We start from the raw sequence: 16,407 nt of genomic DNA, 5'->3' as shown, positions 1-16,407 counted from the left end.
GTTCCATATCAAAATTATTGGATCGAAGGTCATATAACTCGTAGAGTGACACTCATGATAAAAGATGTGAGTCCTATTGGAGTTTTCACAGTTACTAAAGGGGTTCAGGAACAATATACCACAGTAACCACGTCAAGGGTGAATAGTACACATATGAAGTCTGGTACTTTAGGTCCAGAAACAACTGAGAATGTTCATACAACAACTCAGACTACTACTCTAGCTATGACTTTGAAGGGAATGAATGCTACAACAGTGACGACATCTTTGGCTTCTACGACATTTGTAAATGTAACACAGACATCCAATGTGACGTCTTCGACAGTTAAGGATGTGATTAATGTAACCCAGAAGCTAATGTTCAAAATAGAGCCTAGTGTGAACAGTAATAATGAGATTGTTGAAGTTAGAGAACAGATGATAGAAGAGAATTATGTAGATTCATCTGTAACAGCTCAGAGGACCGTTTCAGACGTAGATAATAACTTTTCTGACTCTGATCAGACACCAGAATACATGACTGGTCAATATCATGCATTACAAAAGAGAAAAACTAAATGGAGGGCGTTCGGGTTTGATCCGTCAGTGTTACAGATTGCAGACCCTTGTGCAAGTAGGAACTTATGGTTCCAGCAATTAACTCATTCCGTAAGATCGGTTGTGAAATGGAATGGTCCATGTTTAGTAAAAGTCCTAACGCCAAACTCATGGCCTTCAATTTTAGAGACTACACCAGAACCACTAACCGCTATTTGTCAAAGTTATGCACTATCATGGCTGTTGTATCAGCAGCAGTCAGCAAGAGATGCAATAATGGCTTTGTCAATACATCTGTTTAGGCCGAGATTTACTTGTTCTTGGTTGAAAGGATTATCATATGTAAATTTACTCGATCAACATGAAAATATCAGAACGGCGGTCCCAGATATAATGGAGGTGACATTAGTTCGAGCTGATAGCTGTTTTTGTTCGAATACCACTTATGATGGGCCGGGAATGTTTATGGGGATATCAGATTGTGATAAATATATGATGGACTTGGGTAAACATGAACATTGGTCTAGTAATGATTCATATGAAGTAACTTTTGATGTACCAGGCAACAAAAAGGGTAAAACTTTAAGGGTGAAGAATCAAAGTTTGCCTGGGAATGTGACTATAGGGAATTTCAAGGATATTTGGTGGGTTTGTGATGATAAGGCATACATATTTCTACCATATGGGTGGACAGGATGCTGTTATATGGCAACATTGAAACTTCCATATGAGGTTCTTACTATCCAGAAGGGAAAAAGGCCAGATGGGGTCCAATGTAATGACGCTCCAAGAAGTAGGAAGAAACGGGAGATGGCACAATTTAACAATTTGGAATCATACATTGGAGAGTGAGGATAGCAGAGAAGTGGGGAATAGGATTATTTCCATGGTATGGGATGACATTCTTGGCAGATCACATCGATAACATTACCTACACCCTACAGGGTTTTGCGAACGAAACCATAAGAGGGTTTGAATATTTGTCAAACACTCAGAGAAGCCACAGACTGACACTGCTAAAACATGACATGGCTCTTGACTATATTTCGGCCAAACAAGGTGGCCTTTGTGTGACTTTGAACTTAACAGGGGAAGCTTGCTACACTTTGATTACTGATAATTCTGATAATATGACTAGTGTCGTAGATGCATTGAAGCTTATAAGAGATGCATTTGGCCCGTCGGAAAACGCTGGATGGTCTGCAAATGTTTGGTTGCAGGATAAATTAGGGCCATTAGGAGCAGTGTTAGTACAGGTTGTGGCAGTACTCGTTCTGTCATTGTGTGTGATGTTTTGTTTTTGTACGCTATTGTTGACCTTTGCAAAGGCTATGATAATGAGATGGGTTGGAATTGTGATGCCAGGCGATCAAACTCAGATGCCATTATTATATAGTGATGATACGGACGTTGATGAAGACGAAAGGATTAGGATCGAACTGGTGGAGGAATATCCATTTTGAATGTCTGATGTTATTTTAATCCTAACACATACCTCTGTTATTACTTGGTTAGTCTGTAGTTTTGATTTTGTTTCACTCTTTCGAGACTCTGTGGGGTCTCGAAGGGGGGGCAGAAATGGACAATGTGATTTATAATTTCACATGTTCTTATAGAAGTGTTAATCTATATTTGATGTTTTAATTTGTATCTGTTCTGTATGCAAAATATACTGGTTTTCTTTCGTTCTAGAACATATTGGGGCAAGACCACTGTGCGGGTGATGAATTGTTATGGGACTCCGATGCGTTGGATGGATTCAAGACACATCAAACATGAACAATAAGAATGATCTGAAGGACTCTGAACAAGGACTGATGACACAACATCCAGATTCAAGACGTCATCGATGCTACAACTGACAGTCAAGGCTGCTGAGAAACTGTAGTGTTATACATTCTTATGTCTTATCCTATACGTTACATTAGTAGTATTAAAAATGAATTTTCTTCTTTATGTGCCAATTGTTTGGTAAATGATGTTTTTGTGGTTGAGTAAATATAGATGGGACCTCGGATGTTTTCTTTGCTCGATGTTCAGGGAAAGTGGGTGTAGGCAGGAAAAGGTCCACTTGGAAGGTACGATGGGTTGACCAGCCTGACGGTGGACATTATTTTGTTTTGATTTGCTGAGAGTTCCATATGTATTTGCTTAAATAATTTCCTTACACAATTTGCTAAAATTCCGCATTTCAGTGGTATGGAGTACTATGTAAGGTTGCCTTGGCAGAGGAGCCGTGAGAGAATTTTCCTGTATACATTGTTTAATGGTTATGAATCAATATTAATATTAGATTTCAAGAAAGATAGCTGCCTAACAGGTTTTTCACTCTCACTTTTTATACTCCATACAATTGCTTTATTGTTAAAATTATGCGGTAGGATGGGTTGCTATTTTTGTCATCATTATACACAGGTATGTTTTTGGTCGAGACTTTGTTTAGTCTCGAAGGGGGGAAATATGTGGTGTATTCTCAGCTGCCTTAGGAGCTCGCTTCCAAGATACCATCTCCCTCAAAAGAATGCCCTTTGACCTGTAGGAGGCAGGGTCCAGAGGGTATGGGTTAGAGGTTTGTCTCCAAATATTCTCCGCTTTCTGAGAAGATCGGCTTATAAGATACCGTTCCACATAGTTGCCCTTTGACCTGTTGGAGAGGGGCCTGTCCCTGTGCCCGAAGGGCACCTGTTAAGAGGCCTCCGTGTGACCTCCGCTGCTATGTCCGAATCTTGTTGTATGGTACTCCTCCCATTGTCTGGAAGGGACGTGTTTAGATTGGGGGCCCCTGGGCGACGGTCTCCAGTTTGCGGCCTATATAACTGAGCTGCCGTGACGTCTCAAGTCAGATCTTCCATTTGGCTGAGAAGCTTCTCCGAGCGATCTAGACGCTCGTCCTGACCTGTGATTCCTCTCTGTAATAAACTCTATTATAACAGAAAGAACAGTGTCCGCGGAGATTCCTTCATCCTCATTCTTTAACATCACTGCCGCTTGAAAGATACGACAGCATAAAATACCTTCTTGAAACGTATAATAATAATAAGATAGCCATATCACATGTTACTTACAGTACACATACAGCAGTTAGAGAACAACATGTTATGCATTTGTATTCTAATATTCCCTGTTTTATATCTGCTCTTTTGGTCTTCAGCTGCTAACCTAGTCAGACCAAAGTGATGCTATGAGCAGGGAGCGTGAATCCAAACGGTAAAGATGAGCTGTAAGTCACCATGATCTCATCATCTTAGGCCTTTCATTCATTTGTGATTAACATTGATACAGATCACTTGGTGACTTTTTTCTGATGGTTTATTAGAAAGTGAAAAATGTAAGCATAGGTTAAGACATTTGAACAAATGATTGGTGCTGCTGCTTCTCTGACAAGGACAGTTTCAAAGGACCCAAAGGAGCCAAAGTTCGCCTTCTGTCCTGATGGATGAGAGATGAACACAGAGCTGCTGTCAGGGGGAAATATACAAGGACTGTTTCACCAAGATGGAACATTGAGCTGTAATTCAGAATGAACACAGCTTGATGACATATTCCTATTTATTTTGTTTATGAATTAAATTACATATGTTTGGGCTTTACTATCTGTAAATATACACCATCCTCTTTTCCATTAATCAGGTTCCCTCAGCCCTATGGTCCCTCATCTTTATGGTCCCTCATTTTTATAGTCCCTCATCTTTATGGTCCCTCAGCCCTATGGTCCCTCATCTTTATGGTCCCTCATCATTATGGTCCCTCAGCCCTATGGTCCCTCATCTTTATGGTCCCTCAGCCCTATGGTCCCTCATCTTTATGGTCCCTCATCTTTATGGTCCCTCATCATTATGGTCCCTCAGCCCTATGGTCCCTCATCTTTATGGTCCCTCAGCCCTATGGTCCCTCATCTTTATGGTCCCTCATCTTTATGGTCCCTCATCTTTATAGTCCCTCATCTTTATGGTCCCTCATCTTTATGGTCCCTCATCTTTATAGTCCCTCATCTTTATGGTCCCTCAGCTCTATGGTCCCTCATCTGTATGGTCCCTCATCTTTATGGTCCCTCATCATTATGGTCCCTCAGCCCTATGGTCCCTCATCTTTATGGTCCCTCAGCCCTATGGTCCCTCATCTTTATGGTCCCTCATCTTTATGGTCCCTCATCTTTATAGTCCCTCATCTTTATGGTCCCTCAGCCCTATGGTCCCTCATCTTTATGGTCCCTCATCATTATGGTCCCTCATCATTATGGTCCCTCATCTTTATAGTCCCTCAGCCCTATGGTCCCTCATCTTTATGGTCCCTCATCATTATGGTCCCTCAGCCCTATGGTCCCTCATCTTTATGGTCCCTCAGCCCTATGGTCCCTCATCTTTATGGTCCCTCATCTTTATAGTCCCTCATCTTTATGGTCCCTCAGCCCTATGGTCCCTCATCTTTATGGTCCCTCATCTTTATGGTCCCTCATCTTTATAGTCCCTCATCTTTATGGTCCCTCAGCCCTATGGTCCCTCATCTTTATGGTCCCTCATCTTTATGGTCCCTCATCTTTATAGTCCCTCATCTTTATGGTCCCTCAGCCCTATGGTCCCTCATCTTTATGGTCCCTCATCTTTATGGTCCCTCATCTTTATGGTCCCTCATCTTTATAGTCCCTCATCTTTATGGTCCCTCAGCCCTATGGTCCCTCATCTTTATGGTCCCTCATCTTTATAGTCCTTCATCTTTATGGTCCCTCAGCCCTATGGTCCCTCATCTTTATGGTCCCTCATCATTATGGTCCGTCAGCCCTATGGTCCCTCATCTTTATAGTCCCTCCGCCCTATGGTCCCTCATCTTTATGGTCCCTCAGCCCTATGGTCCCTCATCTTTATGGTCCTTCAGCCTTATGGTCCCTCATCTTTATGGTCCCTCATCTTTATAGTCCCTCAGCCTTATGGTCCCTCAGCCCTATGGTCCCTCATCTTTATGGTCCCTCAGCCCTATGGTCCCTCATCATTATGGTCCCTCAGCCCTATGGTCCCTCATCTTTATGGTCCCTCATCTTTATCTCTAGGGAGTCTAAAACATTTGGAATTGTACTCCTTTCAGTAGCTCTGTGTACTTACACACAAAGGAGGTCCTCTGACATCCACAGGTCTAGTCAGTAATCTGTTGTTTACCGTATATACTTTGCATGGTTATTGTATAGTACATGACAACTTTCTATGAAAGACCAACAGCGCTGAGTGGCACCATAAAGATAAGATGACCAAATGGGAAAACAGTTTTTGAGGAGCTAGATATTAGTTTTCACCGAAACAGCATCAGTTATGTTCTATAATCAGCTCAAATACTTTGAATGTTCTGTTTCTTTTCATGAGCCATGAAAACTTTCTGAAGCCTGTCAAGTATGTGTGAAATGCCAAAGCTCAGATCTGTTTTCCTCATAAACACAAACTGGCAACTCTTGGCATCTCCCGTTTGGCACTTTCACACCTTTCTTCAGTCTCGGTTGTTGAACAAACTGGTGGGTGATTAGAAAATAAATAGTTTCCCACATTCCCTCCTGACATGACATGCACTCCGATTAGCCTCTTAAATCCCCTCTGACATTCACTAAGCTCTGCAGCATTTGTGATGGACTGGCAGGGAAGAAAGAGAGGAACATTTCATTCCCAGGATGTCTTCATTTACGTCATCTACATTCTGCTGTCGTCTGGCTGCACTCCCCATCTCCTGCCTGATTGTCATTAGCTGATAACTTCCACGACAGTGTTTATTTGAAAAGGTCCCAACTCGAGTGTTGTACATAGCGTTTGAATCTGGTCTCTTTACAGCGCTTCGCCTGAGGCCCCGAAACCATCACCAAGACGCCCTGCTGTGTGTTTGATTTGCATAAGCCACTGACATGCTATACTGTGAGTTTATGTGTGTGTTGTGGTTGGCGGAGCATAGCTGCGTGCTTGTCTGCAGTCAGTCTGTCTCCATGCTGACAGATCTATCTTAAATCATGCTGCTGTGAATCACCTCCAAACACGGACAGCAAACCAGAGAGAGAGAGACTGCTGTCTGTTTACCTCAACACAACTTGATTATTTCCGCCCTGCTCCATCCTCCCTTCCATCATATCTTGGCAGCGCAGTGTGCATATGTAATTAGTCTAAACATGTCCTCTGGAGACCAGGTGCTGTGATTATATACACACACATATATATATATATATATATATACACACACACATACATACATACATACACACACTGTATATATATATATATATAGATATATATTGTAGTGTCACGGGCTGTCGCTAGGACAGGCTAGCCTGGGGCGGTGCAAAAAGAGAGCTGGACACAGGCACGTCCGAGGGTATTTAACAAAAAGTAAAGGTTTATTTCCCATCCCACCAGCAAGGTAACGTCCAAACAACAAAGTATCAAAAAAAAGGTCCAGTTAGAAAACATAAAACATCTCGGAGGAGAAAGTGGTTAATTAACCAAACAAAACTCAACACTGGTGAATCCAGGCTACGAGGTCCTCTTCTTTGTCGTCCTCTTACAGGTGCTTGTGGGTTCACCTTCCGCTTGTGTTCCCCCTCCTTCCCAGGTGCTCTCTCTTAAGTCTTCCAGCCCTGCCTCAATCAGGTGCCTTAAGCAGCTGCAGCTGGGTGAGCGGGGAGGCAGGCTGGGAGATGTAGTTCTTGCACTGGCGGCCATTTTTTAGCGCCCCTCCACTACCTGTCCCCTTGTGATGCCACATATCCCTCTCCCCGGGCCTGACGTCCTCGGCAGGGTGAATGAGCACCAGAAGGCATCACGGCGGGACAGGGCATCTGCGTTGCCATGGCGTCGCCCTGGCCTGTGAATGACAGAGAAGTTAAACGGCTGGAGGCTTAAAAACCACCTAGTTACCCTGCTGTTTGTTTCCTTATTTTTCGCCATCCATTGCAAAGGTGAATGATCTGTCACCAGAGTGAACCTCCTTCCAAGCAGGTAATATTTGAGGGTTTCCAGGGCCCATTTCAACGCTAGGCACTCTTTCTCCACTGTGGCATAGTTCTTCTCCCTTGGCAGCAACTTCCGGCTCAAATACAGAACGGGGTGTTCCTCACCTTCCTTCATCTGGGCTAAGACAGTACCCAGGCCCACCTCAGAAGCATCTGCCTGGACCACGAACTCCTTGCTGAAGTCAGGGGCCATCAGGACTGGTTTCGAACACAAGGCCCTCTTCAGGTCAGTAAAGGCCTCTTCTGCCGCCGGGCACCATGTCACCATACGGGAATGTTTCTTGGTCGTCAGTTCGGTGAGAGGGGCCGCTATCACAGAGAAATCAGGGATAAAACGTCTGTAATAATTGGCCAGGCCCAAGAAGGATCTCACCTGTTTTTTGGTCAACGGTTTTGGCCAGTCTTGGATGGCAGCGAGTTTCGCCTCCTGGGGTTTCACAAGGCCCCGCCCGATGGTGTACCCCAAGTAATTGGTCTCCCCAAACGCCAGCATACACTTTTTGGGGTTTGCGGTCAAGCCTGCCTGTCGGAGGGAGTCGAGGACCTTCTGAACCCGTGGTAGGTGACTCTCCCAGTCTGGGCTCTGAATTACCACATCATCCAGATAGGCCGCGGCATATTCTCGATGGGGTTTCAGTACTTGGTCCATCAGGCGCTGGAAGGTGGCGGGGGCTCCCGGGGTGGCAAAGGCTGTCTTCTCCTTGGACCCTGGAGACAATGGAACCTGCCAATAACCTTTGGTGAGATCCAGGGTGGTTAGGAAACGTGCCTGGCCCAGGCTTTCAATTAGCTCATCGACACGAGGCATGGGATATGCATCAAATTCAGAAATGTAATTTACTTTTCTGAAATCATTACAGAACCGTGCTGTTCCATCAGGTTTGTCAGCCAGGACGATGGGGCTTGACCAGGCACTCTTGGATTCCTCAATCATGTTCAACACCAGCATCTTCCTTACCTCCTCGTTAATCAGCTTCTTGCGGGCCTCTGGCACCCGATATGGCTTTTGGTTCACCGTTTTTCCCGGCTGGGTGCGTACTTCATGTTCCACCAGGTGGGTGCAGCCTGGGAGGGATGAAAATACCTCCTGATTTCCTTCTACAAGCTCCTTTGCCTGCTGCCGCTGGTGAGGAGAGAGGTCCGGGCCCAACTGCACCTCGTCCCGGGCGGGCTCTCTCGACTCTCTGGTGGAAGGCAATTGAACAACACCTCTCGATCATGCCATTTCTTTAGGAGGTTAATATGGTAGATTTGCTCACCTTTCCTCTTCCCTGGTTGTCGTACTTTGTAATTGACTTCCCCAACCTTTTCAATTACTTCAAAGGGCCCCTGCCAAGTAGCCAAGAACTTACATTCCACAGTGGGGACAATAACTAGGACTCTGTCTCCTGGGTTGAATTCCCTGGGTTGTGCTGCTCGGTTATAGGCTGCCCTTTGATCCCTCTGAGCCTTCTCCATGTGTTCCTTCACGATGGGGAACACAGCTGCCATCCGGTCCCGCATCGCCCCCACGTGTTCAATCATGGTACGATGGGGACAGGGTTGCTCCTCCCACGTCTCCTTGGCGATGTCCAGAAGGCCCCTGGGTTTGTGAGACAACAGGTCAAAGGGTGAGAAGCCAGTGGAAGCCTGAGGCACCTCTCTTACCGCAAACAGAAGGTAGGGTAACAGCTGGTCCCAGTTTCTTCCGTCTTTGTCGATGGCCTTCCTCAGCATGGCTTTCAGGGTCTTGTTGAACCTCTCCACTAGCCCATCTGTCTGGGGGTGGTAGACCGAGGTTCTCACCTGTTTCACGTGTAACAGCGCACACAACTCCTTGGTGACCCTCGACATAAAGGGGGTCCCCTGGTCGGTAAGAATCTCCTTTGGAATCCCCATGCGGCTGCTGAAGAGGAACAGTTCTTTTGCTATTTGTTTAGCATTGGCCTTTTTTAAAGGGACGGCTTCCGGATAACGGGTGGCGTAGTCCACTATGACCAAGATGTACTGGTGCCCCCGGGCACTTTTGGGCAGGGGACCCACAATATCCATGCCTACTCGTTCAAAGGGGGTTCCGGTAAGTCGGTTTCGGAGCGGTGACCTGACAATCTGGGCAGCTGCGGCAGTAGTTCTCTATCTCCTTGTGGACTCCGGGCCAAAAAAACCTGTGTAACACCCTCTCTTTAGTCTTCTCTACGCCCAAGTGCGCTCCCAGCAAGTGAGTGTGGGCCAACTGCAGAACTGTGGAGTGGTGAGGCCGGGGCACAAGTAGTTGCTCAATGATTTGGTCCTTACTTCTTGTTACCTGATACAAGAGGCCATTTTTCACTGAAAAATGAGGGTAGGAAGGGGTCAACCGGGTTCCCACCAACGTTCCCTCTAGAACCTGGACGTTTCTTAAGGCATTTCCTAGTGTGGGGTCCTGTACCTGCGCCGTTCCATACTGTCCTTTAAGAGGCGGCACCTCCTGAGGCCCATCAGCATTGTCCTCACTTGGCCCAGGTTGTGGCTCGGAGTCGTCAGACTCAGCTCTACTAGATGCTTCTGCCAAGGCATGAACGGCCAGTTTCCATGGCTCTCGACTGAGCTTCTTTAGGGCTTCCCTCCACAGCATCTGGAAGGCCGGGCAGTCACGCCCAATCAGGACTGGAACTGGAAGGGCCTTGATCACTCCCACCTCGACATTAAACGTGCCCTTAGTTGTGGTCAGTTTCACTATGGTGGTTGGATACTCTCGGGTATCTCCATGGACACAAACCACCGGGACGGGATTGCCTTGAGCCGGGGACAATGCCTCCAAAACTGCCTCCTGGACTAGGGTCCGGGCACTTCCTGAATCGAGCAAAGCTTCTACGTCCCGTCGATTCACCGTTACGGGACACGTTGGTCGCCGGTCCCTACTTTCGCCCAGGAGGGCAGCAAAGTGGACATGGGGGCCGCTGGCGGATTCCGCTGTGGGCATGGGCTCGTCTAGCCTTTCACACTGCCAGGAGATGTGGCCGAATTTGCCACAGCGATAGCACTGGCGGGGCTCTGGGTTCAGGAACCCTCGTGGCTGTCCAGGTTGACTAACGCCTCTGCTGGGTGGGTCCGAGTGAGGGTTGGCCAGGGCCGGACCTCTTTGGCGACGCACACTTGGCCGGGCCGGGACAGAAGCCACCGGCGCTTTACAGGGTGGTCAGAGCATGTCTGAGGCCGCCTGGAACTGTTCTACGGCTTCTACCAACCCTGTGGCCGTTGTTAACTTTTGGTGGCCAATTACCCTTTTTGCCTCGTATGGTAGACCCCGTAGATACTTGTCCATAACCAGGGTTTCTATCATGTCTGCCGGGCTGTGTTTGTCTGGTTCTAGCCACCTTTTCGCCACTCTTATCAACTCGTGCATTTGAGACCGGGCGTCTCTCCGCTTAGGAAAGTCCAGTTATGACAACGTTGGGCCATGCTAAATTTAGTGAGCCCCTGGCGACTCAAAATCTCCCCCTTTAACTGGTCGTAGTCGTGGGCAATATCAGCCTCTACATCTCGACACGCTTTAAGGGCCTCACCGGATAGGAAAGGAGCCAGAAGTCCAACCCACTGTCTCTTTGGCCACCCTTCTTGAGTCGCCGTAGCTTCAAAGGCATGAAGGTAAGCTTCCACATCGTCGGTCACGCCAAGTTTAGGGATGAAATCAGCTGCCCTGGGCTTCGACTCTGGCCTCTGCCGGAGCTCCTGCTCCTTCAGTTCATTAGCCCTGATTTGCTGTGCCAACAGGGCACCGCTGATTTCCTGCTGCGCCCTCTGGCTCTCCAACAGCATCTGCATCAGTGGCTCCATTTTGGATTGGTGGCCTGGGGTTTGAAGTTCTGAAAAAAGTTGGGACAAGTCGTCAATATCTCCTCTCTCAATCATCCGCACTTTGGCCCCAGTGCCCGCATTCTCCACCACCTGTAGTGTCACGGGCTGTCGCTAGGACAGGCTAGCCTGGGGCGGTGCAAAAAGAGAGCTGGACACAGGCACGTCCGAGGGTATTTAACAAAAAGTAAAGGTTTATTTCCCATCCCACCAGCAAGGTAACGTCCAAACAACAAAGTATCAAAAAAAAGGTCCAGTTAGAAAACATAAAACATCTCGGAGGAGAAAGTGGTTAATTAACCAAACAAAACTCAACACTGGTGAATCCAGGCTACGAGGTCCTCTTCTTTGTCGTCCTCTTCCAGGTGCTTGTGGGTTCACCTTCCGCTTGTGTTCCCCCTCCTTCCCAGGTGCTCTCTCTTAAGTCTTCCAGCCCTGTCTCAATCAGGTGCCTTAAGCAGCTGCAGCTGGGTGAGCGGTGAGGCAGGCTGGGAGATGTAGTTCTTGCACTGGCGGCAATTTTGTAGCGCCCCTCCACTACCTGTCCCCTTGTGATGCCACAATAGATATACTATATATCTCTATATATATAGATATCTATATACTGTATATCTCTATATATATATAGATATCTATATACTGTATATCTATATATATAGATATAGATATATCTCTCTCTATTTTCTATCGGCGTTTTGCAGCCGAGTGCGAAGCGGCAGGGATGAGAGTTAGCACCTCCAAATCTGAGGCCATGGTGCTCTGCCGGAAACCGGCGGATGCTCCCTCCAGGTGGGGGCAAACTGCCTACCCCAAGCGAAGGAGTTCAAGTATCTCGGGGTCTTGTTCACGAGTGAGGGTAAGGTGGAGCGGGAGATCGACAGGAGGATCGGTGCGGCTGCAGCAGTAAAACAGGCGCCGTACCGGTCCGTCTTGGTGAAGAGGGAGCTGAGCCGGAAGGCAAAGCTCTCCATTTACTGGTCGGTCTACGTTCCAACCCTCACCTATGGTCACGAACTCTGGGTCGTGACCGAAAGAACGAGATCTCGGATACAAGCGGCCGAAATTAGCTTCCTCCGTAGGGTGGCCGGGCTCAGCCTTAGAGATAGGGTAAGGATCTCGGACATCAGGGGGGAGCTTGGAGTCGAGTCGCTGCTCCTTCGTGTCGAAAGGAGTCAGCTGAGGTGGTTCGGGCATCTAGTCAGGATGCCTCCTGGACGCCTCCCATTAGAGGTTTTCCGGGCACGTCCAACTGGTAGGAGGCCCCGGGGAAGACCGAGGACACGCTGGAGGGATTATATCTCCCGGCTGGCCTTGGAACGCCTCGGGATCCCCCAGAATGAGCTGGAAAGTGTTGCGGGTGAGAGGGAAGCCTGGGTCGGCCTGCTGAACCTGCTGCCACCGCGACCCAACCCCGGATAAGCGGCTGATAATGGATGGATGGATGGATGGATGGATAATACAAGTGTTGTATAAAATTAACCACCTGTAAAGTCATGAATGTGGATATGAGCTATGGAGACCAAAACTTGTCACGGGGGGGGGGGGACTGTGGAGGAGGACTTGGACGCAGAGTAGGGGTTTACCTAACAATCATTTATTTTCAACAAAAAAAATCACAGGGAAAATCCTGGAAACAAAAAACTCATCCGAAGAGGGATGAACGAGGAAATGCTGAACAAAACGGGAAGCCAACAAAACCCCTCTCTTAGCAAGGAAAGGAGAAAATAATACTCTATAACTAGGTTCGGCATAGACAAAACTAAGACTTGGACTTGACCATGACATAAGGCGTGTGTGCAGGGCGACAGGATCAGACACACTGACACAGGACAAGGGGAGACACCGACTAATAGTACACATGAGGGAAGTGGGGAAACAGGTGGACACAATCAGGAATCAGGGAAGACAATCATGGTGGAGGAAGGGCAAGGAACCTGAAACGAGAGGAGAGTTAATTTCCAAAATAAAACAGGAAGTCACAAAACAAACATGGACAGGACAAAAACCCAACTTGACATACAGGTGTGACATTACTACCCCCCCCCCCCCCACACACACACACACACACACACACACACACACACACACACACACACACACACGCACACACCCTCCCTAAGGCCGAATACCAGACGGCCTTGGAATGTCCGGGTGATCTCTATAAAAGTCCCGAATGAGATCCGGGTCGACTATGAGTTTAGGAGAAACCCATTGTCGTTCCTCTGGGCTGTATCCCTTCCAGTCCACGTGGAACTGCCTGCCCCGGCCCCGCTTACGTACTGCCAACAGTTTCTTCACCGTGTAGACAGGCCCCCCTTCGATCATTCAAGGGGGCGGGGGTGGCTTGAGGCTCGGCGTCATGGCGCTCTCCTTGACTGGTTTGATCTTGCTAACGTGAAATGTAGGATGTACCCTGAGGGACTGGGGCAGGCGGAGGCGCACAGCTGCTGGGTTGATGATCCTCGAGATGGGGAACGGGCGGACAAAACGTGGAGTCAGCTTACAGAACTCCTTTCAGAACCGTGAGACAAATTGTGGCCCCCGATCCGACACAATGTCTTGGGGGAATCCGTGGATCCTAAACACATTGTTCATCATAATATCATCTCTTTAGCTGACGGCAACTTGGGTAAGGCTAAAAAATGTGCCATTTTAGAGAATTTGTCCACCACGGTCAAAACCGCGGTGTTACCCTTGGAGATCGGGAGCCCCGTGACAAAGTCCATAGAGATTTCTGCCCACGGCCGGGACGGAATGGGCAGCGGCTGCAGCAAGCCTGCACGAGTTCTGGAGGAGTTCTTGTTCCTGGCGCAGACGGAACATGCCTCAACGTACTCCCGGACCTCCGGCTCCATGGACGGCCACCAGAACCTCTGCGTGATGGCGAACATGGTCCGACGTACGCTCGGATGGCAGGTGAGCAAAGACGAGTGAGCCCAGTGGATCACCTGTGGGCGCAGATTAATGGGGACAAACAGACGATTATCTGATTTACCACACTGTACAACAATGTACCACACTGTACAACAATGTACCACAATGTACAACAATATACCACACCGTACAACAATGTACCACACTGTACCACACTGTACAACAATGTACCAAAATGTACAACAATGTACCACACTGTACCACACCGTACAACAATGTACCACAATGTACAACAATGTACCAAACTGTACAACAATGTACCAAAATGTACCACACTGTACAACAATGTACCAAAATGTACCACACTGTACCACAATGTACCACACTGTACAACAATGTACCACACTGTACAACAATGTACAACAATGTACAACAATGCACCACAATGTACAACAATGTACAACAATGTACCACACCGTACAACACTGTACCACACTGTACAACAATGTACCACAATGTACAACAATGTACCAAAATGTACCACACTGTACAACAATGTACCACACTGTACCACAATGTACCACAAGGCTCTGCATACAGTCTGTGAGACAGCCAATGTGGTGTTCAATGTACGGCTCCAGAAGGTCTTTAATAAATGATTCCTTGTGGGCAGAATGGATAGCGCTCGTATAGGAAGTCATCATCACGTGATAACGGATCTTGGCGATCTCGAAGAACTCTCTCCCTATAAAACTTTAATATAACTAATATCGCTCCTTCATCAATGATCAATGACGAAGTGAGCTGCCACTTTCTTCAGGGGGCGTGGTCAGATTATCCAGCTAGACTGAATGTGCCTGTGCTGGAGCAGGCTGACATTTTTTTATGTGTTGCTATGGTGATTTTGCCAAACTTGGTTCGAGGAACCGAAAACCCTGGCTTGTGTAATCTCATCCGTGAAATTATCCCGCTAACCACGTTAGCCAGGTACAAGAAATATGGCCCTGGTTGAAGGTCCTGTGTTTGTTTATATCGCTTTGGATACCAGTGGTGGAATGTAACCACAAATAATTTACTGAAGAACTGCAATTAAGTGCAGATCAGAAGTACCTGTACTTTTCTTTTCATGGAACTTTCTACTTCTGTACATTTTACCTGACTAAATCTATTAGACGGCTTTAGTTTGTAGTCACTTTGCACGTTTTGATTTTAGCATATAAGTATATGATGTTTTCTTTAAATACAATCCTTTGTTTATATATAAAATATATTCAATTACAACTGTTACGATAAATTATCTGGCAACTATTTTGATGGTGGTTTCAGTCATTCTTAATGCAAAAATATTTAGTTGTTACAGATTCACAAATGTGAATACAATATATACTGGATAATGAATAGCTAAATAACTTAAGGGTTGTAATAGCAAAACTATTCTCTTGTTTTTTTAACTAAGTTTAAATAAAAAAAGGGTTATTTCTTTCATAATGCTGATGAACAAACTTCCCAGAGAGTGCCTCTGTCTGACTGTCACTGTCTCTCTTAGTACTCTGTGTGTCACCTCTTGCCTTTGCCTAATGACACCAATATGAAACATTATATCATTATACCATAAAAACATCAATTGATACAAATGTTTTAAACCTAGAATAGGACTACAGTCTTTCCCCTTACTAACTGGGATACAGGCTTATGTGAACACAGGTAAGTCCATTATTAGCTACCTTGTGATGCAGAGAGTGCACACCAACATTACATGGGTTAGGGTATCCACATGTCCACAATGTGCTGTACACACACATGTACAGCAATTTGTTAAATACATAAATATGTATATGGACACACAAGAAAACCCCATAGAATCCTATATCTAGAACATGCTACTTTTCCAGAAGTAACACATGTACTGGCTTTTAAATGAGACATTAGATGTGCTTTCTTAGTTAGGCTAAATTATTATATTAGTTCAATGAAGAGGATAAACATTTGAACTTTTTCCAAATCCCAATGAAATATGATCTAAATGTGATCATTCAATCCACGTCTTCAAATAGTCAGTGAAAAACGGTTCACTTCTCGACCAGTGTAGAATGTCTTTTCACCCGTAACCATAGTCGTTGTAATAATCTTCTTTTCAATGAAAAATGCTCACTGCGAATACTTTACAACTTGTTTACATACATTTATAGACAGTCAAAAAACAGTTG

Source organism: Cyclopterus lumpus, chromosome 3 (assembly GCF_009769545.1).
Source record: "Cyclopterus lumpus isolate fCycLum1 chromosome 3, fCycLum1.pri, whole genome shotgun sequence".
NCBI lineage: Eukaryota > Metazoa > Chordata > Actinopteri > Perciformes > Cyclopteridae > Cyclopterus > Cyclopterus lumpus.
The sequence above is the reverse complement of the archived record's forward strand: the minus strand, read 5'-3'. Positions refer to the sequence as shown.